The 22751-nt window shown below is 43.2% G+C and overlaps 1 protein-coding gene and 1 pseudogene across 2 annotated transcripts in view; one reads left to right on the plus strand and one right to left on the minus strand.

Annotated features, from left to right (window-relative positions):
• The window catches only part of Rab11fip3 (RAB11 family interacting protein 3), a 96951-nt gene that overhangs the window by 72569 nt on the left and 1631 nt on the right, over positions 1–22751 (minus strand). The window lies entirely within an intron of this gene.
• On the plus strand, positions 10632–13663 carry LOC147820936 (leukocyte receptor cluster member 1 pseudogene; annotated as a pseudogene).

Here is a 22751-nt window from a genome sequence, read left to right on the forward strand (position 1 = left end):
AAAGTAAGTTTGATTTTGATTGTCTTATAATAAATTTTAATTTAAAGAGAGAAAAAGTATGTACTATATACTTTTAGTCATCCTCTTTACTTTGAAGGACTAATTGGGTTTTCTCCAAGAGTGATAATCACGAGGAAAGCCCACAGTATACATGTATACAGGCTGAAATTTTGATCAGTCAGGGATTTAATAGCTTGGTGTTTGTTTTCTTTAGACCTATAACCTAAAACTGAAATTTTACCTCAATAATTGTACCGTTGACAGTAATCAGTCTTATTTATAGTGAATAAAAAATATCTAAAATGGAATGTAACACCATGTAAAACACAGTTGAGGAAATATTCCCAGCTTATTTTGGGGCTTTGACTATAACACACCCTAGATAGGAGGTAAAAGATGGCTCTGATTAACAATTTTTTTAAAAAAAGACAGTCTCGCTATGTATTTCAGGCTTGCCTCGAATTCACTACGTAGCCCAAACTAGCCTTGGACTCACGTTGATTCTCCTGCCTCAGCCTCTTGAGTGCTAAGATTACAGGCGTGCACCATTTTGTCCAGTTTCTGATTAGTAATTTTATCACTGAATCAAGCTTATGAATAGCAAAAATGCTACTTATCAATTAAACTGTAAAGATTTGGTGTCTGAGTCTTCCTAACAGGCAAGGAAAAGAGCTAAGTATTTCAGTCCTGGTTTATTCACTGCTAGAATACCGCTGGTATCAGAAGAAAACAGGAAAAAGACTGCAAACTGATATTTAAAAAGACAAAACACGGAAGTAAAGGCCTTGTTCCTCCAGCCTGGGCTAAGGCCCTGCCAGCTGACGCAGCATCAGGTATGACACCAGTCCTCTTTAGGAACCCCTCAAATCCTGGCACAAATCTGGGACCCTGAGGGTAAGTAAAGGAAGATAGACTAAAAAGTTATCAAACATCTGGTTGAAGTGGTACATGCCTGTAATCCCAGCACTTAGGAGGCTAAGGCAAGAGGGTCACTGGGAGTTCAAGGCCAGTCTGAACTACATAGCAGGACCCTGTCAAAAACCAAAACAAAGGGCTGGGGATTTAGCTCAGTGGTTTCGCCACCTGCTGCACAAGCATAAGGACCCGAGTTTGATCCCTGGTACCAAAAAAAAGAAAAAAAAAAAAAAAAAAAAGACAAAGTTCTCAAATACAGGTACATAGTTCAAGTAGTGCCGAAGGCTATAGGAGGCAGCTCCTGCCCTTCAACTCACCTACATCCTAGGGTTTTTTGTTGTTTTTGGTTTTTTAGGTTTTTGTTTTATTTTAATGTAGTGCTAGGGATCAAACCCAGGTCTCATACACACTAGGCAAGCACTCTACCATTGAGAGCTACACCAGGGCCATTCTACCTTTCTCTGGGAGGCCTTGAACTTGCAATCCTCCTGTCTCAATGTGCGAAATAGCTGGGATTACAGACAAGTATCACCACACTCAGCTCTTGACACCCATTTTTTTTGGTACCAGGGATCAAACTGGGACCTTATGCTTGCAAGGCAGGCACCAGAACCACTGAGCTAAATTTCCAGCCCTTGACACCCATTTCTTCACGTGCCCTGGTACATTCTGGCCTTCTGTGGTAGAAACAGTATGTGACCTTCCCCCAACACTCTACCAAGTCTGGCCAATGACTACATGCATATTTTTCATTGCTGAACAACATTTAAACTGTAATGCTGCTTTCTGAGACAGATTTCCTATACTTAGCAGTTCTTGTTCCTGGCTTTTCTTCTCACCAGCCAGAGTGAACTATGCCAATAGGACAAACTTTCTCATAAAAGGGCTTTTCGTTTTCAACACCAAAAAAAAATTTGGCCTTGTTTCTCTTGGATTTGAGTAACATAAACCAATCCACCCAATGCTGGAATGAAATAAAAGTTTGTAAACAAGTGGAAAAGAAAGAGGGTGAGAGTGTAGATGGAGGAGGAAAGGAAAGAGAGACTCACAGAGGTGACAGCATTCTCGGATGAATTTATACTAGAAAATAATGAGTGTGACAGATTCTCAGCAGGGTGGGGACCTGAGCTCATGCCCACAGGACCCATTGGTGAAATCCAAACACCAGATGCCAGACATCATCTGCAAGTCTCTGCAGTGGGACAGTCCAGCAAACCATGCCACCTATCATAGAAAGGCACAGTGACAGAGAAAAGCAATCTCTCTCTCCAACTATCTCCCACTGCTGCTTCCCACCAAAGAAACCCATAAAGGTGTCCAGACACCTGTAGTCCAGCAGGGACAGGCAGGAGGAACATCAGACAGAAAAGTAGCCCAAAGTGGAGTCAGCTGTATCCTGTGACCAATCCTCAGCTCCTCTAGAATGATAATAGCCTTTGTGAGTCATAAAAGGCTCTAGAATGAGAGGAAAAAATACTTTCTCAAAGTCAAAGCACATGCACCCACCTATACTGCCCTAAGTCTTTGCTGAGGATGCTTCACACCAACTGGGTGAGAGCAGGCAAGAGCAGGACTGGGCCAGAGAACCTCACCTGACAGTACAATGCTGTGGGGATCTTGTCCCCAGTGCAACAACAGGGACCAGGCCACAAGATGCACTCAATCACTGATCATCCAAAAAGAGATCTGGCACTAGGCATGCCTACAATCCCAGTATTTGGGAGGCTGAGGCAGGAGGATCACCTAGAGCTTAAGGCCAGCCTGAACTACATAGTGAATTCAAGACCAGTCTGAACTACACAATGAAACCCTGTCTCAAAAAATCAAGGAATACGCTGGGTGTGATGGGGCACACCCGTAATCCCAGCACTCAAGAGGCTGAGAGGCAGGAGGACTGCCACATGTTTGAGGCCAGCATGGACTACATAATGAGTTCAAGAGCAGCCTGGGATACATATAGTAAGACCCTGTCTCAAAAAATGAAAAAAATTTTTAAAAAAACAAGGGGGAAAGAAAAGAGATCTGACTTAGTAACAAGAGCCTTAGACACACTAAGTCAGCAAGGCCAGCCAGGCTACTTGGCCCACAGCATAGGGCTCTGTCCCTGGGAGCAGCTATAAGTACAGCACAGTGGCTTTGCTCTAAGGTCAAAATTCAGCCTCTCCTGAAAAGTTTCTTCCTGGTCTCAGATGTCCCCAAACAAGCCTCCTGGTCTACAGGAACAGGCCCCACATCATAATCTATGTTCAGGACTGCAAAAGAGGGGCATCCACACCATTCCTGCTCCACATTCTAGTACTCTCACTTGCCTTGAGTGGGACAAACTTCTCGGTAACCCAGCCATGTTGAGAAGCACTGCTTTAAAGTGGCGACCTCTTTTAGCCAAAAGAAAATCCTTTTGGAAATTAAGGTATCAACTGGCAAGACGTAACAACACTCACTCATCATGAGGCCATCTGCAGAAGGAGGGTCAAGAGAACAGAAGCCTCAGGCTCCAAGTTACAGTCCTAGACAGAGAAGACTGCTGAAGACTGCACACTGGGTTCTCTCGTGCTTCAACCTCCTGAAGAAAGAAAGTTTACCTACTGTTACGGCTTGTGTTTAGATGTTCCCCCAAAGCCTCATGCGAATGAGGTGGGGCTATTTCTGAGGTGGCTGAATCTAGAGTGTGTGATTCATGGTGTAATGCTAGCCCCAAAAGCACTAGGATTAAGGGTGTGAGTGCTACCCACCCTATGTAGTCTGAATAAGATAAAAGGGGCAGGAGGACCCTGTTAAAGTCCCTTGTTGCTTTTGCTACCATGTGGGCACCATGAATGGTCTCCCCTCTGTAATGCCCTTCCTCCACCACGTGCCACTCTGCCTTGGAGTCAGCTGATTATGGACCGAAACCTCTACAAACTGTGACCTAAATAAGCCCTTTCTCCTTTAATTTTCAGTGTTGGGTATTTTGTCTCAGCAACAAGAGAAAAGTAACATAACCACCATGTGGTATCTCAAGCTTCTTAAGCCATTTAGAGTAAGTTTTTAATATGAAGAAAGAGGAACACAAAGACTTATGGTGGTTCACAACACTTTAAGCACATTCCAATTTCTGAAATTATCTACAAGCTCACCAGATCATGTAATAAATAACCTGACAATAATATAATCAGGGCCAGGGATTAGCTCAGTGGCACCGTGCCTGCCTTGTAAGTGCAAGGTTCTGAGTTTGATCCCCGGTACCAAAAAAAAAAAAAAAAAAATCAGGTGAGTGCGACAGAAATGGCTTTTGTAGAATGTCTGTATCTAGGAAATAAGATAGTACAATAGGACTACATGTACTGCTCACATTTACAGAAATGGGCACAGGAGCTTCCTAGCAGGCAAAATAAATTTCTTTACTTAATGAATATTAAATGTAAAGGGCCAGGGATGTAGCTTAGTGGAAGAGCCCTTGCCTAGCACGTGCAAGGCCAAGTCCAATCCCTAGTACGACAAAAAATAATTAATGGGGCCTGATCTCTGCAGCCAGTGCAGCAGAGGGCCCCTGACTGGCCTGAGACAGTGATTCTCCAGGATGCTGGGAAATGCTGCACCCAAAAGCCCTCACAAGCCCCTCAGCAATACCACTGCTGTGGTCACTGCTGTAGGCCCAGAGACCTAACCAAGGGACCTGTACCCCAACATTGGCAGCACCTGAGCAAACATGGGTGACAGAAGAGACAGAAGGCAGGAGAGTGCCTTACAAAGAGACAAAAGGGAGAAGGAGAGCCTTTGCAGCCTAGATGCTGGCAAGCAACATCCCAGGGCACTATGAAGGAGCCACCTACCTCACGTCCATCTATGCTAGGCAGAGCATGTTCATTATTATTTGGGCTACTTTTAATTGGCTTCCCGTTATCTTCTGCTTAGCACTCTCCTCTGAGCTGCAGGACCAAAGCCCTGGACACCAAGGATAGTCCCCCTTGCCCCAGGAGTCCCTCCTGCTGAGTCTCTCCCAACCCAACCCAGCCCAGTCCAGGCCCATTCTCCCTGTCACTCCTACAGATCTACCCTCCAGCACCAGCCCTAGGTGCCCATACACTGGCCTCCTAATTCCCCTATCCACTTTAGTCTTCTCCAGACTGAGCCACTTCCTAAAACCCTAAACCTTATTACCCACTCTTCTGTACTTTAAGTCTAATTCATTCCAGATGCTCTGGAAAGAGACCCATAGCCTCAGCATGGCCACGCCTCCTTCAGACACACTGTCTGTCCCCTTCCTTTCAAAGTGACCCTTCTCCTCCCATGCAGCCTCCCTTTGGTTAGGCCTCCCTCTGGAAGGCTCCTTCCTCTCCTACCCTTTGCCTCCCTAATCCTCCTTAGTTTCAGAAAGTCAGCTCAAAAGTCACCTCAAGGAAAGAGGCTACCCTGGGGGAATTGTCCTAAATAGGTCAGGTTCCCAGTTACACAACCTCAAAACATCTTCCATCTTTCCTTCCCAGTATCTGTTGCAGTTTGCAGGTATTGGAGATTGCCTGCTCACTGCCTTGAGGAGAGGAAACTGGCACTCCTGCTTACTCTCTCCCCTGCACCTATGACATTGCCCAGCACCTGGAAGATGAGCAAAGACATCTCTGAGCAATGAGCAAAGAAAACTTTTTGAGAAAGACAGAGACCCACTGAGCTAGTAATGAACCCAGGTCTGACTGACTCCAAAACCATCCTGTGTCCTCAAATTGAACATCTACTTTAGAGATGAAAAAACAGCTCCCATCACTGCACACAGAAGAACATCACTTCCAAAGACATCTGTCCAGATTAAGGGCATTAATGCGATGTCCACCTTCATGCCTTCCTGAAAGTTCACTGGGGAAACAGCTCCAGAGGAGAGACCCCAACATTGAGAAGATGCACAGGCATGGACGAGTGGGCACTGAGATCACCTTGCTCCTTTCAGAGCTGCTCAGCACAGCTGCTGACCAGCTCCTCAGTCAACTCTGTCACCTCACCTCAGGGAGGGGGACTCAAGTCAGGCTTAAAGCTCAAATTTCAACTGAATTTCAGAGCAAAGCTCTAGTTTCAGAGTTATACTTCAGAGCCAGCAAAGGAAGCTTGTTCATAAGCAGGTGCCAAATTCCCAATAAGCTCAGCCAAGGACCTTCCACCTCCTCCCCTCACTACCCACTCTGGACACCAAAAAAACGCTCTGAAATGCCCAGAAAGCCCAACAACCTGGATCATCCAAGCAGCTACAACTCCAAAGCCCAAGACAGACTCAATATTCCTAGAGCCAGGGGCAGGGATTTAGCTCAGTGGTTCTGGTGCCTGCCTTGCAAGCGCAAGGTCCCGAGTTCGATCTCTGGTACCAAAAAAAAAAAAAAAAAATTCCTAGAGCCAATTTTGGGTCTTGCCAGAGTTGGGTACATGAAAAGCAGTTCATGTACTCAGAGGAATAGCAGCATTACCCTAACAACAGTAATAATGATAAAATGGGATTATTCTGGGGTTTAAGATCTAATTCTACATACCAATATGAAAACTATACAGATGCACATACACCCCCCAAAAAAATTACAACATAAGAAAGGCTAAACTAAATCATCTGCTGACAGTTTTCAGGTGTGAGGTTGTGAAACGGGCAGAGCTTGCCTCCTGGCTGCCACTCTCTAACTGTGACTTTAATAGCATAAGCTCTACTCAAAACACTAGAAAGTGGGATGCAGTAAGAAAAACACACAAGTTCCTAATCTTCTGACAAACAGATGTGTGGGGTGTAGACAAGAAGGGGCTGAGGTATGGATGAACAAGTTGTGCTAACACAGATGTCCACCTTCATGCCCTCATGAAATCCACTGGGATTTAGCCCTAGGAGAGACCCCAACATTTACAAGATGCACAGGCATGGAAAAGTGGGTTCTGAAACCAAAGAGCATAGACACATAAGGGCCACAAAGGGGACACCGACAAGAACTAAACCTGCAGGCCAAGAAAGCTTGTGATGTGCAGAGCTTCAGGATTCACACTGAGAAGACCCTGGTTCAGAGTCCACACAGGTCCTCCCAGCCTCCCAAGGCAGGACGCCAACCCAGATCCAGTAAAGTGCAAAGGTCCCTGCCTGGAACAGGGGCTACCCATTGATGGAGTCCAGGAGTGCAAGTGACCTCAAGGGCCCAAGCAGAGGCTGGGAAGAGTGACAGACAGGCACAGAAAACATATGAGGAAAATAAAGCAAACCATATGAGGAAAGCACATGATCATTAACTCCAGAAAAAGCAGAAAGTTGTATGAGAAAGAAAATGTAATCACAGCATACTATACTATATGGGTCAGCCATGAGCAGCATCTGCAATCAAAATGAGATAAGCAGAGTTCTACTTTAGCCAAAATTATGATTAACTGTATCATAAAATGAAATAGGGGAAATAAGTGGGTGTACCTAACATAAGACAAGGTCAACAGAAATCTAAAATTGAAAACAAAAACATCACAAGAAAACAGCTAAGAAAGGGGGAGGATGTAGCTCAGTGGCACCATACCTGCCTAACAAGCACAAGGTCCTGAGTTTGATCCCCAGTACCAGAAAAAAAAAAAAAAAGAAAGAAAACAGCTAAGAGCTGCAAATGTCAGAGTAGAGGTAGGTGGCTAGGGCAATGAAGCTACCTTATTATGTGATATGCAGCATACTATCAAATTATACTGAAATATAAAAATAAAATACAAAAGAAAAGTGTGGTGAGCCAAAGCTAGACAGCAGCAGGTACCACGAGAGAATAAATATCCAACGTTGGGGATAATAGTGCACAACTATAATTCCAATACTCAGGGAGGCTGAGGCAGAAGGATCACAGGTTTGAGCCCAGCCTGGGAAACTTAGTGGCTCAGTGAGACCCTGTCCCAAAAAATAAAAAGGACCAGGGATATTGGAGGCTAAGGCAGGAAGATCGCCATGAATTTGAGGCCAGCCTGGGTTACATAATGAGTTCAAGGCTGGTCTACACTACAGAGCGAGACCCTGTCTCAAAAAGCCAAAAACAGGGCCGGGAATTTAACTCAGTGGTTCTGCTCCCTGCCTTGCAAGTGCAAGGTCCCAAGTTCGATCCCTGGTACCAATAAATAAATAAATACATACATACATACATACATACATAAATTTTTAAAAAGGGCTAGCCAAGCATGATGGTTCATGCCTGTAATCCCAGCACTCAGGAGGCTGAGGCAGGAGGACTGCTCCAAGTTTGAAGCCACCCTGGGCTACATAGTTAGTTCAAGGCCAGCCTGAACTACATAGTGAGACCCAATCTCAAAAAATAATAAATAAATAAATAAATAGCTAGAGATGTAATTTCATGGGGAAAGCCCGGGGTTCAATCCCCGATACCATAAAGGAAAAAAAAGAATGAACAGACCTGTGGACCTCAGGTCTGGGCGTGGTCTTCAAGCAGTGAGGACAGAGGCACATTTGCAGCCCAGAGGCTTCAAGGGAAAAGAAAAGGGGGTTTCAAGTAAGTTTCTGTGTAAATAATACTAGAACAGACACAGCAGAGTGAGGAAAAGAACAATGTTAGGTGGAGAGGTCTGTAAAGACCAAATATACTTGGGCACAGTGGCACATGCTTATAGTCCCAGCTGAGGTAGGAGGACAGCAAGTTCAAGGTCAGCCCAGGCAACTCTGCAATGTTTTGTCTCAAAATAAAATAAAGGAGGACTGGGAATCCAGTGGCATACCCAAGGCCATGACTGAATCTCTAGTGCCATAAAAAGGAAGAAAAAAAAAATCTGTTCTGAGTGCTATAGAAGTAGGCCTCCAAGGGCAATTTAAGAGCAGGACCAAAGCAACATCAAGAACCCTGGGGCTCCCAGCCGTCTTGACAGGCTCCCTGGGGTGCAACATACAGCTTATGAGGTCACTCTACCACAAGGGACAGTTCTCAACAAGTGGTCCAGGAACTTCTGAAGACCTTGGTGTGGTGGAGGAGTGGTCCTGCAAAATCAAAATGAGTCTCATAATATTCTGTGACACTGCCAGCCTTCTTTGCTGCTCATTCTCACCGATGTACAGTGAAGTTTGCCAGGAGTGACATAACAGACCACCTGCATAAACGAGGTAAGAGTCAGCTCTCTTCAATTAAGCCAGATAGCAAAGAGACTTGAAAAATGTAAACCAATACCACTCTTCTCCCTGATTTTATTTTTCACATAGTTATTTTTAGCTGGGTACAGTACAATACACCTGTAATCTCAGCACTTCGAAAGGCTGAGGCAGGAGGATCACAAGCCTAGCCTGGGCAACTTAGTGGCTTACCAAGACCTGTCTCAAAATTAAAAAATAAATAGGGGTGGGGATGCAGATCAACATGAAGGCCCTGAGTTCAATCCCTAGTACCAAAAAAAGTTGTACTTCACAAAAATATCATTTGTTAATATACGATGGGTTATTACTTTTAAATGGATTGATGGGGGGCCGAGGATTTGGCTCAGTGGTTCTGCCGCCTGCCTCACAAGTGCAAGGTCCCGAGTTCAATCCCCGGTACCAAAAAAAAGAAAAAGAAACAAATGGATTGATGAACATTTTAGATTTTTTCATTTTACTGGTTTTGAGGGTTTTTTAAGAAAGGATCTCGCTCTTATACCTCATGCTGCCCTTGAATGAGCTGTGTTGTCCAGCTCCCCTTGAACTCATAAGCTTCCTACCTTGCCCTCCCAAGTGCTGGGATTATGGGCATGTGCCAACACACCCAGCTTGTTTTACTTTCTTTGTGTGGTTCTAGGAATAGAACCCAGAGGATCAACACATACTAAACAAGCACTCTATCACTAAGCTACATTCCCATCTTGTTTTGCTTTATAATACAATAAATAGCTGTAACTCCAATAAACAAAAGCATTTTATAGGCCTCAATAATATTTAACTCTGAAAAAAAAAATTTAAAAATATTTAACTCTGAGGTTGGAGGTGTAGCTCAGTGGTAGAGTACTTGTCCAGCATGCATGAGGCCTTGGGTTCAACTCCTAGTACTACAATAAATAATAAAACAATCATATTTAATAAGTAAAGGACTGAAAAAATAAAAGATTTAGGAACCACCAGTCTAAGGCTTTAATAAGCTAAGGACTTTCCTGGCCATCTTTAAACATCACAGTGTAAATCTGATCACATTTAAACTTTTTTTTTCCCCAGTACCAGGTATTGAACTCAGGACCTTGAGCTTGCCAGGCAGGTGCAGTGCCACTGAGCTACATCTCCAGCCCTTTAAATAATTTCTAATTTGCTAGCAGTAAGAACAGGCATGTCGTTTCTCTGGTGTAAAAAACTAAAAGTGTAAATATGGATCAAAATGTACAATTGATAATGTGAAATAGGAAGAAAAGGTCTAAAGGAGTAGGGGAAGTGGGAGGGGTAGGGGAAAGGAAAAAAGGGAAAAGAAAAAAATATGAGAACAGGAAAAAATGGAAAAAAAGTCTTTGTAAGTAGGGAAGAGTGGAGGGGTTGAAGGGAGAACAGGGGAATGGGGAAAAAATAAGAACCAAGATACATCATGTAAAGGTAGAAGTTCCCAATGATGAATGTAACTGTATTATATACCTAAAATGCACCAATAAAATTAATGAAAAAATATACATCTTTATCTCATATACAACCTCACATACTAAGAGATTTACAAGATGAAACTATAATGAGATATTTTCCCTCATCAAACTTGAAGATCAGTTTGTTCAAATAAATATTCACATGCTACTGGTCAAAAAAATAAAACAAGCAGTCTGTGGATGGCTATGGCGCCCTGAACATCTTGCCCAAGAAGAGCTGGCACGTCCGGAGCAGGGACAACGTTGCTCACATGCGCAGTGACGAGGCGCAGGCCCGGGAGGAGGAGAAGGAGCGTGAGCGGAAGGTGCTGCTCGCTGAGCAAGAGGCCCACACAGAACTGCTCCGGAAGAGCCAGGCAGCAGAACCCGCTGGCCGCGCTCCAGGCAGCAGAGGCGGGAGCTCCAGGTTCCCGTCCCATGGACCTGTTTCGGGAGCTGCTGGAGGAAGGAAAAGGGGTGACCGGAGGAAACAAAGAGTACAAGGATGAGAAGCAGCAGGAGAAAGAGAGACAAGAGAAAGCCCTGGGGATCCTCACCTACCTGGGCCAGAGTGCAGCAGAGGCCCAGACGCGGCAGCCCTGGTACCAGCTCCCCCCAAAGCGCGGGGGCCCCCGAGCTGGGCCCAGGCCCAGGCGAAAAGATGAAGAGTCACCTGGACCCGTTGTGTGAGATGCAGAAGCATCTGGGGAGGAAGAGGAAGCATCATGGGCCGAGAAGAAAGCAGCCTGGCCCGGAAGGAGAGGAAGGAGGGGTTCAAGAAACAGCGGCCCAAAGAGCCCCCATCGAGGGACCAGCTCCACGCTGAGCGTCCCAGTCGGGAAGCAGCGGAGCGGGCTCGGGCAGAGGCCCTGCTGGCCCGGGTCCAAGGCCGGGCCCCCCAGGAGGACAACGAAGACGAAAAGACAGCGCCGGGCGGTACAACTCCCAGTTCAACCTCGAGCTGGCCCGGCGCCACCGCCGGCAGGACCCCCATCTTTCACACTGACTCCCGAGGGGGTACAGGAGAGGCTGCTGCTGCCAGCCATCATATAAAATTATTTATTCATAGTTTCCAAAATGAAAAAAAAATAAATAAAACAAGCTGGGGATTTAGCTCAGTGGTGCCCCTGCCCGCTTCGAAAGCGCAAAGTCCAGAGTTCCAACTGGCACCAAAAATGAAAAATAAAAACAAAAGGGTGTGGGCCAGGGATTAGGTCAGTGGCACCACGCCTGCCTCCCAAGTGCAAAATCCTGTTTGATCCCCGGTAACACCACCAAAAAAAAAAAAGGGTACAAGTGGTTGTCATGTAGAATGCCCTGCAATCTGAGTCTGAGCATTTTCTCATAATTGGATTTTTTTTTTTTTTTGGCAGTACCGGGGATCAAACTCAGGACCTTGCACTATTGAGGCAGGCGGCGGCACCACTGAGCTAAATCCCCCGCCCTTCATAATTGGATTCTGGGAAGAATACTACCCAGGTGATAATGTTACTCCTAGTGCATTTTTTTTTTTTTTTTTTTTTTGGTACCAGGGATCAAACTTGGGACCTTGCGCTTTCAAGGCAGGTGGCAGAACCACTGAGCTAAACCCCTGGCCCTTAGTGCAGTCTTTATTGGGCTCACTTCTAAGGGCTATTTGCTTCCAACAGTTCCTCAGGTGGTAATAAAACTGATTAATTTGAAGTTAAATAAATTCTCAGATATAAACAAACTCTTCAGAAGTGATACTACTTTTGAAACTTTTTGATATGTAGAAATGTCTCATACCAAATGGGTACACACATATTCTCAAGGGTTATATACACACTTCCAAACCACAGGAAACAATTGAACGATTTATTATCACTTATTCTTGGCTGTGTGCTTGTTTTATGTTTAATTTTTGTCTTACACTCCTAGCTAGTAAGCTCCTTTACTACATACATGTACTTTGTATGTCTTTCTATCCTCCAAGGTATTTACTGCAGAGGTGAATGGAAGAAGGGCTCCATTAACACCAGTTTCACTGTCAAGGATATCTGGCATCTCCAATGATTTTTACAGTCAAGCAGGTTCATGGTTCTGTGAGATCTTGTTAGTACTATTTTGGGTTCATTGGTCCCTTGTAATGACCTGCAGAAGCTCCTTCATTAATGAACCAGAACTGCACATTCAAAACACAGTTTCCAATAATACCATCTATGTGATCAGTGTAACCTTGAAGAAGTCATGGAAGCTGCTAAAATGCCAGGAAAGGCCATGTAAGGAAATATAGGAATAGATGCTTTACTGATTTGCTAATGATCATATCTGGATTGCATCTGTTTTACAATCATGATTACTGATGAGTACTTTCAATGTCTTGGATTTTCTCACCTGGGCATGGTGGTGCTCGTCTGTAATCCGGCACTTGGGAGGATGAAGCAGGAGAATCATTTCAAGTTCAAAGACAACCTGAGCTACACAGTGAGTCCAAGGCAGCCTGAACTACACAGTAAGACCCTGTCTCAAAAAAATAAAAAGGTAGGGCTAGGGATTTAGCTCAGTGGTTTTGCCGCCTGCTGCGCAAGCGCAAGGACCTGAGTTCGATCCCCAGTACCAAAAATTAAAAAATTAAAAAAATAAATAAAAATAAAAAGGTATCCTTGATTTTCTCAATAATTTTCATCTCTACCTTTTCTGACATGTGAAGGATCAATATTCTACCTGAACCTAGCTGATGTGATGATTTGTTGATGGCTGCTGTATTTTAAAGGTTACTAGAGATCACATGTTCTTAAGAAGCACAAATCATTTTCCCTGAACTACAGTATTTTGATAATATGTCTAATAAGATATTCCTTGTTTAACAACTGTCCGGACTTATGACCAAGGTATGCTGTTCAAACTTACAATCTACCACTTAGGCTTAAGACCCGTCTTTTCTTTTGGTACAGTTCTGTACATCTTAGTGATAGAGCCTCAATGTCTTGTTTTGTACAGTACATCTTTACATAGTACCGTGATTTTTGCTGACTGTACTGCATAGTACAATACTAGTTTTATGTTGTTTTTGTTACAGTACTGCATGTAAGAGTTATGCACATAAAAGCAAAGTCACCAAGTTGGAGTTTCTTTTGACATTTCTTTGTTCTGAATATTATAATGTACATACTATATACAATTCCTCATTTAACAACCAATTCACTTAACGACCTATTCATTTAAAGACCTAGTTGCATTAACGGAGCTGTCATTAAACGAGGTTTGTCTGAATAGGCATGAGTCACCATGCCTCACCATCATTATTGGTTTTGTTTTGTGGAACCCAGGGCCTTCTTATTAAATTACATCCCCAGCTCTTTTTTCAAGACAGGTCTTTTTTTTTGGACCAGGGATCGAACTCGGGACCTTGTGCTTTCAAGGCAGGTGGCAGAACCACTGAGCTAAATCTTCGGCCCATCAAGACAGGTCTTCCTAAATCACTAAATTGCCCAGGCTAAACTGGAACTTGCAATCCTCTTGCCTCAGCCTCCCAGAGTGCTGGTATTATTGGCATTTGCCACTCTGCCTGAAAATAATTTTTTTTTTTGGTAGCGGGGATTGAACTCGGGTCCTTGCCTTGTGCAGCAGGTGGCAAAACCACTGAGCTAAATCCCCAGCCCAATAATTTATTTTTTGATGCTCAAAATGGCCCAGATTGCTGGGTATGGTGGTGCATGCCCGTAATCCCAGCACTTATGTAGCCTGGCTGGATTCAAACTTGTGTCGAATCTCCTGCCTCACCCTCCCAGGTGCTGGGATTACAGGCATGCACCACCACACCTGGCTCCCATCCAGACTCTTTGGACCTCCTCCCCACCCACTCTTTGCCATTTTAATCAGTTTACTAAATCCGAGGCCCTTGTTTGTTTGTTTTGTTTTGTTTTTGGCACCAGGGATCAAACTCTGGACCTTGTGCTTGCGGGACCTTGTGCTTGCGGGGCAGGCAGCTAAAGATCCCCGGCCAGTTCTTTTGTCTGTTTATACTTCTTTTTTTCTTTTCCTTTGGGGCTGGGGGCTGAATCCAGGGCCTAGCATATACATATCAGACATGTACATCAAAAAAAGAAGTTCAGGGCCAGGGATTTAGCCCGGTGGTTTCACCACCTGCTGCGCAAGTGCAAGGACTGGAGTTCGATTCCCCCCGCCCCCCCCAAAAAAAAACCCACCAGAAGGGTGGTAGGAAAAAAGAAATTCATCCCCAGGCCCTGCGTTTCGTGTTTCACCCATTTTTCCAGCAGGTTTTTGCCCCACTATGGGCAGACTCAACAAAGCCCTTAAATGTCAGTAATGTTCTGAGGAAAAGCAAGACACTGGCCACCCTCTGCTCACCTCTCCAGTAACACAATTTTCTAACCGTTCTCGTTGCTGACGTGTTCTCTAACATGTTCTCATTGTTAAAGTTTTTTGTTATTATTGTTTCTTTAGACAGTGTCTCACGAAGATACTCCAGGATGGCCTTAAGTTCAGCTTCTCCATTCCTGGGATTACAGGCACTGGCCACCACACCTAGCTAGAATGAAGTTTTTTGTTTTGGCAGTTTGTTTTGAGACAGGGTCTCACTATGTAATTCAAGCTGGCCTTGAACTCATCAGTACATCGCCCAGGCAGGCCTCCAACTTGTGGTGATCCTCTCGCCTCAGCCTCCCTAGTGCTGGGATTACAGGTGTGCACCACGATGGACAAAGTAATTTTTAGAAACACACACACACAAACATATACTCCTCCTGTCTCAGAATACAATTTTTTGCCAAAAGTTTCTTAAAAGTTATATTACATTCCAGAATGCCTATCTGGGAGCCAATATTCAAGAACTGTAGGCATTTTCTAGCATAGATTTCTCTAGGTATCAATAAAAATTAACAGTCTGAACCAGGAGGGATAGTTCAAGCCTGTAATTTCAGCTACTCAGAAGGTTGAAGCAGGGAGAACACAAGTTCCAGGCTAGCCTAGGCAATTTACTGAGAACTTGTTTCTAAATAAAAAATGTCAGGAGTAGCCTATACCTGTAAGCCCAGCACTCTGACAGGTTATGGCAGAAGAAGCAAAAGTCCAAGCTCAGGCTGGGCAACTTAGTGACTTAGTGAGATCCTATCTTAAAATAAAATATAAAAAGGGGCTGGAGATGTAGCTCAGTGTGAAGGCCCTGTTTTCAATCCTCAGTACTAAATAAACAAAAAGGACTAGGGATGTAGCTCAGTAGTAGTGCACTTGCTTAGCATATGTGGGTTACTGTGTTCAATCCTCAGTACCAAAAGAGAAAGAAAGAAAATGAATAGTCCATCCTCAATAAGTATATGCATCAGACATGGTGGCACATGCCTGTAATCCCAGCACTCGGGGGGCTGAGGCAGAAGGATCACCATGAGTTTAAGGCTAGCCTGGGCTACATAGTGAGACCAAGGCCACCCTGAACTACATAGTGAGACCCTGTCAAGAAAAAAAAGGGCTGGGGATTTAGCTCAGTGGTGCCATCACCTGCCTCACAAGCGCAAGGTCCCAAGTTAGATAGATGAAGCAGATGAATTTGTGGCTGGACCTCAAAATAAACATAAACGACCTGGAGAACCAAATATGCAAGGGATCCCCAAAAGACATCAGTGTATGTCTCCACTACTACGAGGCAGACAGCAGAACCCTGTTGTGAACAATCATATTGGAGGAAAGGGACCACCTGCACCTATAATTCAAGCACAGCAACACAGTTTACAAACGAGACTAATATTTTTACAAAATGTCATTAAAGAAGCATCAAGGTTTAAAAAACGAATGCTAATAGAACAACTGGAGCTTCTTGGATGAAATTCATCAAAGAGCCAATCAGATCAACCATATTAATAGCAATTAAACAAAAATAGAATGTGACCACTTGTTTCACTATCTTCTCCAAATACAAAGTAGATACAAAAAAAAAAGTTACAGGCATGCACCATCATGCCCAGCTTAATTTTTTTATTTCTAAAGACTGTAATAATTTTACTAGATTCTCTTTTGTGTTGTTTGAAGTATGTGCCATGTCCAAGAGCCACTACTTTGCAAAATAATTAAAAGAAACCAGTAACAGAAAATTTAGCTTAAATGAAACCAATCTCATTCCCACCACACCCTTCCTATGTAATCATCTCCCCAACATATGGATAAGTAGAACTAAAATTAGTTTTAATATTGTGCATGTGTGTGCACGTGTGTGCGCATGTGTGCATGCACGTCTTATTGGGGACAGAACTGAGAGCCTTCACAATGAGCTACATCCTCAGCCCTTTTTATTTTTTGAGATAGGGTCTCACTAACCTGCTAAATCACCCAGGCTAAACTCAAAAACTTTTGGTCCTCCTGCCTCAACCTCCTGGAGTGCTGGGATTATAGATGTGTCCTAACATTTATTCAAGACTTTTTTCATATGCATAATTTTTACACAGTTGTAATTATGGTAGTAGATCATTTTATTCACTTGTAAGTACTAGTCTAAGTTTGGAGCCTGTATAATTATCACTTTTAAGAGCTATACAATAATCTTAAATGGATGCCTAACCTGTGTCTGAAATTTCAATTATAACTAATGTTTATACTGTTTTCAGAATTTAAACAAAATAAACATTTGGAAGGAAAGCAACCCATGACCCTGTTGCCCTTTACCCTGGAATTAAATTCCTCCTATGTGTTAGATCCTACACTGGGCCTAATCCTTGTACCCTAACCCTTGACAATTCTGAATCTTCCCAGGGACAAGGAAACCTAATGGTCTTCCATTAAAGCATACAACTAACACTAGAAACCTTCAATTTCAAACCACAGGTCAAAAAGCAGATTCAAAATAAAAACATGAGAGGAAGCTGGGCATGATGGTGCACTCCTGTGATCCTAGCAATTGGGAGGCTGAGGCAGGAGAATCAGTGTGACTTTGAAGTCAGCCTGGGCTACATAGTGAGTTCAAGGCCACCCTGAACTACAGAGCAAGACCCTTTCTCAAAAAACAAAAACATACAAAAAAGTAACAATATGGGAATCATATCATTTTTGTTCAATGAAGTATGCATTACATACATTTTTTTTTTTGGTACCAGGGATTGAACTCGGACATACATTTTAATTTACCTATTAAGTAGTTACATCCCTCCTACAATCCTCTTGGTTGGTGAGATTACAAGTGATCTTTATTCTTATTTTATTACTTACTGATCCTATTGTGTGTGTGTGAGACACAAACACACACAAGTGCTAGGGATCAAACCCAGGGCTTCCACATGCTAGGCAAGTGCTCTACCACCTACTCATACATCCCCGGCCCAGTTTTTGGGGTTTTTTTGGTACCAGGGATTTAGCTCAGTGGTTTCGAAGCCTGCTGCACAAACGCAAGGACCCAAGTTTGATCCCCAGTACCAAAACAACAACAACAACAACAACCAAACAGCAAATATCTATAAAAAATAACATGGTTTCTACCTAATATGATTGCACTTATACACTCTTGTAGAGAGTCACGAGTGTACACGTATAAAATACCCTAAAAGAAATATACTGAAATGCTAATAGTACCTCAGGATAGTGGGATTACTGGTCATTTGCCATTTTATAACAATGTTTCAAAAGTTCAGATAGTTGGGTGTGATGGCACACACCTGCAATCCCAGCATTCAAAGAGACTAATCTCAAATTTGAGGCCACCCTGGGCTACACATCAAGACGCTTTCCTAACCAAAAAAAAAAAATTTTTTTAATAAAAATTCATAAAAGACACTTAATTTAAAATGCTACCTTCATAAACAGATCACATAAAAGATAATAGACATACTACTCCTGAAAAATTAAACAAAAAAAAAAATCAAGATAATCTAGTTGCTGTCATCAAGGACAATAATGTGATTGGTCCAAGAGTCTCTCACATGCTCAGTATTCTGAAATCTCAAGGTGGAAAGCACAGAAATCAGTATGTTTCTTTAATAACATGTTGGAATTTTTGTTTGGTTCAGTTTGGTTTTGGGTTTTTTGAATCAGGGTCTCACTATGTAGCCCAGGCTGGCCTCGAACTCTCAGTGATCCTCCTGCCTCAGCCTCCTGAGTGCTGGGATCACAAGCATGTGCCACCACATCCAACTCAATAACATGTTACTTTTATACTTTTAAAAAAAGCACTTTTTAGGACACTAACAAAGCTGACTATAATCCAAGACCAAATAGAATTTCATCTGTCCTTTAGCAATTCATCAGTCTACAACAGATCCAGAGGTACATACACTTGCTTAACTCACATACACACATGCCACCCACAAATACATCCCATTCCTGTACACATCCTCCCACACATACTACCACACACCCCACCTTACCACACCCCCTCATTCCCAGGTTCACAGCCACTCCAATCCAAGGCTAAGAGAGACTGCAAAAAACACTGGAGCAACTCCAGGCCAAACTCTAGCAACTCTAGGACGTTCTAGACAAACGTCCCTGGGAACTGCCCACTGCCACCACTTGAGACAAAAAGCAGAGAGACCTCTGCACAACCACATCCCCTTCCCAGTCTACTGTACTGAGGATGGCCCACCACCATTACCAAAGGGCAGTCGGTATGCCAATCAGCAGGGTTTTCTAGAAAAGATCAGTGAATGTTAAAATGCAAATGCTTAAGTGGCTCTAAAAATGAAATGTGAAGATAATCTTTATGAAAAATTTTTTCACCAAAGGTGGTGGTGCACGTCTGTAATCTCAGCACTTGGGAGGCTGAGGCAAAAGCACTGCCGAAAGTTTAAGGCCAGCCAGGGCTATATCGTGAGTTTAAGGCCAGCCTGAACTACATAGTGAGACCCTGTCTCCAAACAACAAAATAATAATAGTAATAATAATTGTGTGGGGGGGTGCTGGGGATCGAACTCAGGACCTTTGCTTGTGAGGAAGGCAGCGGCACCACTGAGCTAAATCCCCGGCCCATTAGTAATAATTTCAAAAAGGAATCAATTCTTTCTCACAACACTCTTAGAAGTTATTTTACAGTCTCTACTGAATGATGGGTTGGTGGTGACTACAAAGGCATTAGCCCTCTCTTATTGTGGAGTTCATGTCAGAGACAGTGGAAGTCTTGAATGTAATCTATTCCAACTTCACACCTGCTACCTGGATATATAACTATAAAGTCTTGTTCCACTGTGGTTCACTTCCTCCTTTACCTGCTGATTCCTGTGACATAACAGTGGGTTATGTAACACCACACCTGATCCACCACCAAATGATACAATGAGATCCAAACACACCATGACACTGCTGAAGAAACAAGAACACCACAGCATCTGTATGATAAATGGAATGGAGCTGCCCTATTAAAAATTCAGATAACCCACTTAAATAATTTAAAATGCTACCTTTATAACAGGTTACATAAAAAACACTGGACATGCTATCTCTGAAAATAAGGCAAAAATCAAGATAATCTAGTTGCTATCATTAAGAACAGCAATATGACTGGCCAGAGTCTGTCATACAATCAGTATTTTGAAACCTCAAAGTGGAAAGTACAGAAAACTATGGTCTTTACTGCTATCATCAGGCTTATATGAATGTCCCTAGGGATTCTGAAAAATCACCAATGTTTAAAAAAGAATCCTGGCCAGGAATGGTGGCACAAGCCCATAATCCCAGCACTTAGGAGACTGAGGCAGGAGGATCACCATGAGTTTGAGGCCAGCCTGGGCTACATAGTGAGTTCAAAGCCACTCTGAACTACAAGGCAAGACCCTGTCTCAAAAAAAGAATCCTAACAAGGCATGGTGGTGCACAGTTATAATCCTGTCTCAAAAACAAAACAAAACAAAAAGTCTTAAACTGGCTATGGTGCCTCTAGTCTATAATCCCATTAGTGTGGGAACGTGAGGCAGGAGGATCAAAAGTTCCAGGCCATGGGCTGGGGGTTTAGCTCAGTGGTTCCACTGCCTGCCTCACAAGCGCAAGTTCGATCCCGGGGAACCAAAAAGAAAAGTTCCAGGCCAGATACCCACCAAGGCCCTAGACTCATCTTGACCCTCCTCTACTCCTTGCCTGTTTCCTGTGAGGCTGTACATAGTCCTTTTATTTCTTGTGGTCTATGAAACTAATTTATAATAAACTCTTCAGAGAATAGTATAAATGCACCTGATGTATCCATTTATTTTAGAAAAACTTTGATATATTTGGTGCTTAACAGAGTCAAGAAGGGTTGTCTTTAAAAACTAGCTCTTGCCAGGGATTTAGCCCAGTGGTTCCAGCGCCTGCCTCACAAGTGCCAGGACCCGAGTTCGATCCCCGGTACCAAAAAAAAAAAGGAAACTAGCTCTAGGGGCCGGGGATTTAGCTCAGTGGTTCCACGGCCTGCCTCAAAATTGCAAGGACCTGAGTTCAATCCCCGGTACCAAAAAAACAAAACCACCACAACAAAAAACTACCTATAATTTTAGCTGTTTCCCTGTAAAATACATTCATTCTCATATGCTAAGATTTATAAAATGACACTATAATGAGACATTTCCCTCATTAGACTTTGAAAACTAGTTTGTTGATGGGCCGGGGATTTAGCTCAGTGGTTCCACCACCTGCCTCGCAAGCGCAAGGTCCCAAGTTTGATCCCCGGTACCAAAAAAAAAAAAATGAGTTTGTTGAAATAAACATTCATTTGCTTTTGGTCAGGGGTGTGAATTGGTATATCCACTTGGGAAGGCACTCATTTAGATAACTCCTTGGGCAGTGCTTTATGAATCAAATGCTACAAATAAAAACGATGGACAGAGGAAAAGTTACAGTATCACTTTCTCCCAGGGTCACACACATAATTAAATATTACTTTTGAAATGTAAAAAAAAAAGTTCCAGGCCAGTCTGGGCAATCTAGTGACACTCTGTCTCAAAATAAAATTTAAACAGAGCTGGGGATATAGCTCAGTGGTAGAGCTCTTTCCTAGTAAACACAAGGTCCTAGTTGAATTCCCAGTACTGACAAAAATAAAAATTAAAAATCAGGGGCCAGGGATTTGGCTCAGTGGTTTCGCCGCCTGCTGCGCAAGCGCAAGGACCCAAGTTCTATCCCCGGTACCCAAAAAAATAAAATTAATTAATTAAAAATTAAAAACAAAAAAAAATTTTCTTTTTTTTTACTATCATTGATTTTTTTTTTTTTTTTGGTACCGTGGATTAAACTTGGGACCTTGCACTTTCGAGGCAGGTGCTGGAACCACTGAGCTAAATCCCCAGCCCCAAAATTTCTTTTTTTTGAGACAGGGTCTTGCTATGTAGTCCAGGCTGCCCTTGAACTCAATATGTAGTCCAGGCTGGCCCTGAACTTGCAACGGTCCTCCTGTCTCAGCCTCCCAAGTGCTGGGATTAGAGGCATGTCCCACCATGCCCGCCCTGCATGTTTCATTTTAAAAGATTTAAAATATTCAACAACAGGGAGAATGCTTCACTTTAAACTACTCCATCATCAGCAAATATCTGTCTGTTCCTCTATAACGCGCTCTCATTTGGGCCTGGAGAAAAGTAAGCCTGAGTCATTCATAATAAAGGCTACCAAAGCTTACACAGACACAAGAAATCAACCTGTCATTACTCTGTACATCATCTGCTCCAAAATAGCAGTTCAAAGAAATCAAGAGCTCTCTTCCACTCTCCCCAGAAGCTAGTCCAAGTCCAAGCACCTGGATCAGCCTAACACTGCTACTTCCTGAGGAGTCAGAAGCAGAGGAGCCATGCCATAGGACATCCCTCCACTCTCCATTCCCACTAAACCCTGAGTCATACAGGCCTCCCCCAAACTTCAAACTCACCTGGAGCCATCAGAACAAAGAATTTTGAGCCATTTCTATTTTGTTTGGTGTTTTGGTTTTTGAGTTTTTGGGTGTCGCCCAGGTTGGCCTTGAACTCAGGGTGATCTTCCTGCCTCAGCCTCCAAATGCTGATTTTACTGGTGTGCACCACCATCCCCAGCTTTTGACCTACTTCTATTTTGTGGTTACAAGAAAGCTCAGCCTCAAAAAGCAATCAAAAGCTTTTCCCCTCTGTGATCAACTGGTGAAATTATAACAAAAGATGTTCTCAAAGAGAGTTTTATGGAAGTCAAAAAAATGAAACTTGGTAGGAATATTCTGAGCCACACATCTAAAAGGAGCCATCCCCAAGTGAGGATCAGAAGAACCAACATCTATCCCTATCTATGGAGCCTGGAGGAAGTTATTTAACCTTTCTGAGCTTCCTATAAAGCAAGGATGAAACCTGCATCCCTAGTTCCCACTTCAGAGAACAGTGAAAATGAGTCAGTGAAAACACAAGTGAGCAGAGTCAGGTTAT

Source organism: Heterocephalus glaber, unplaced genomic scaffold, assembly GCF_053883595.1.
Source record: "Heterocephalus glaber isolate CG9 unplaced genomic scaffold, H.glaber_assembly_v1.0 deba00001781, whole genome shotgun sequence".
NCBI lineage: Eukaryota > Metazoa > Chordata > Mammalia > Rodentia > Bathyergidae > Heterocephalus > Heterocephalus glaber.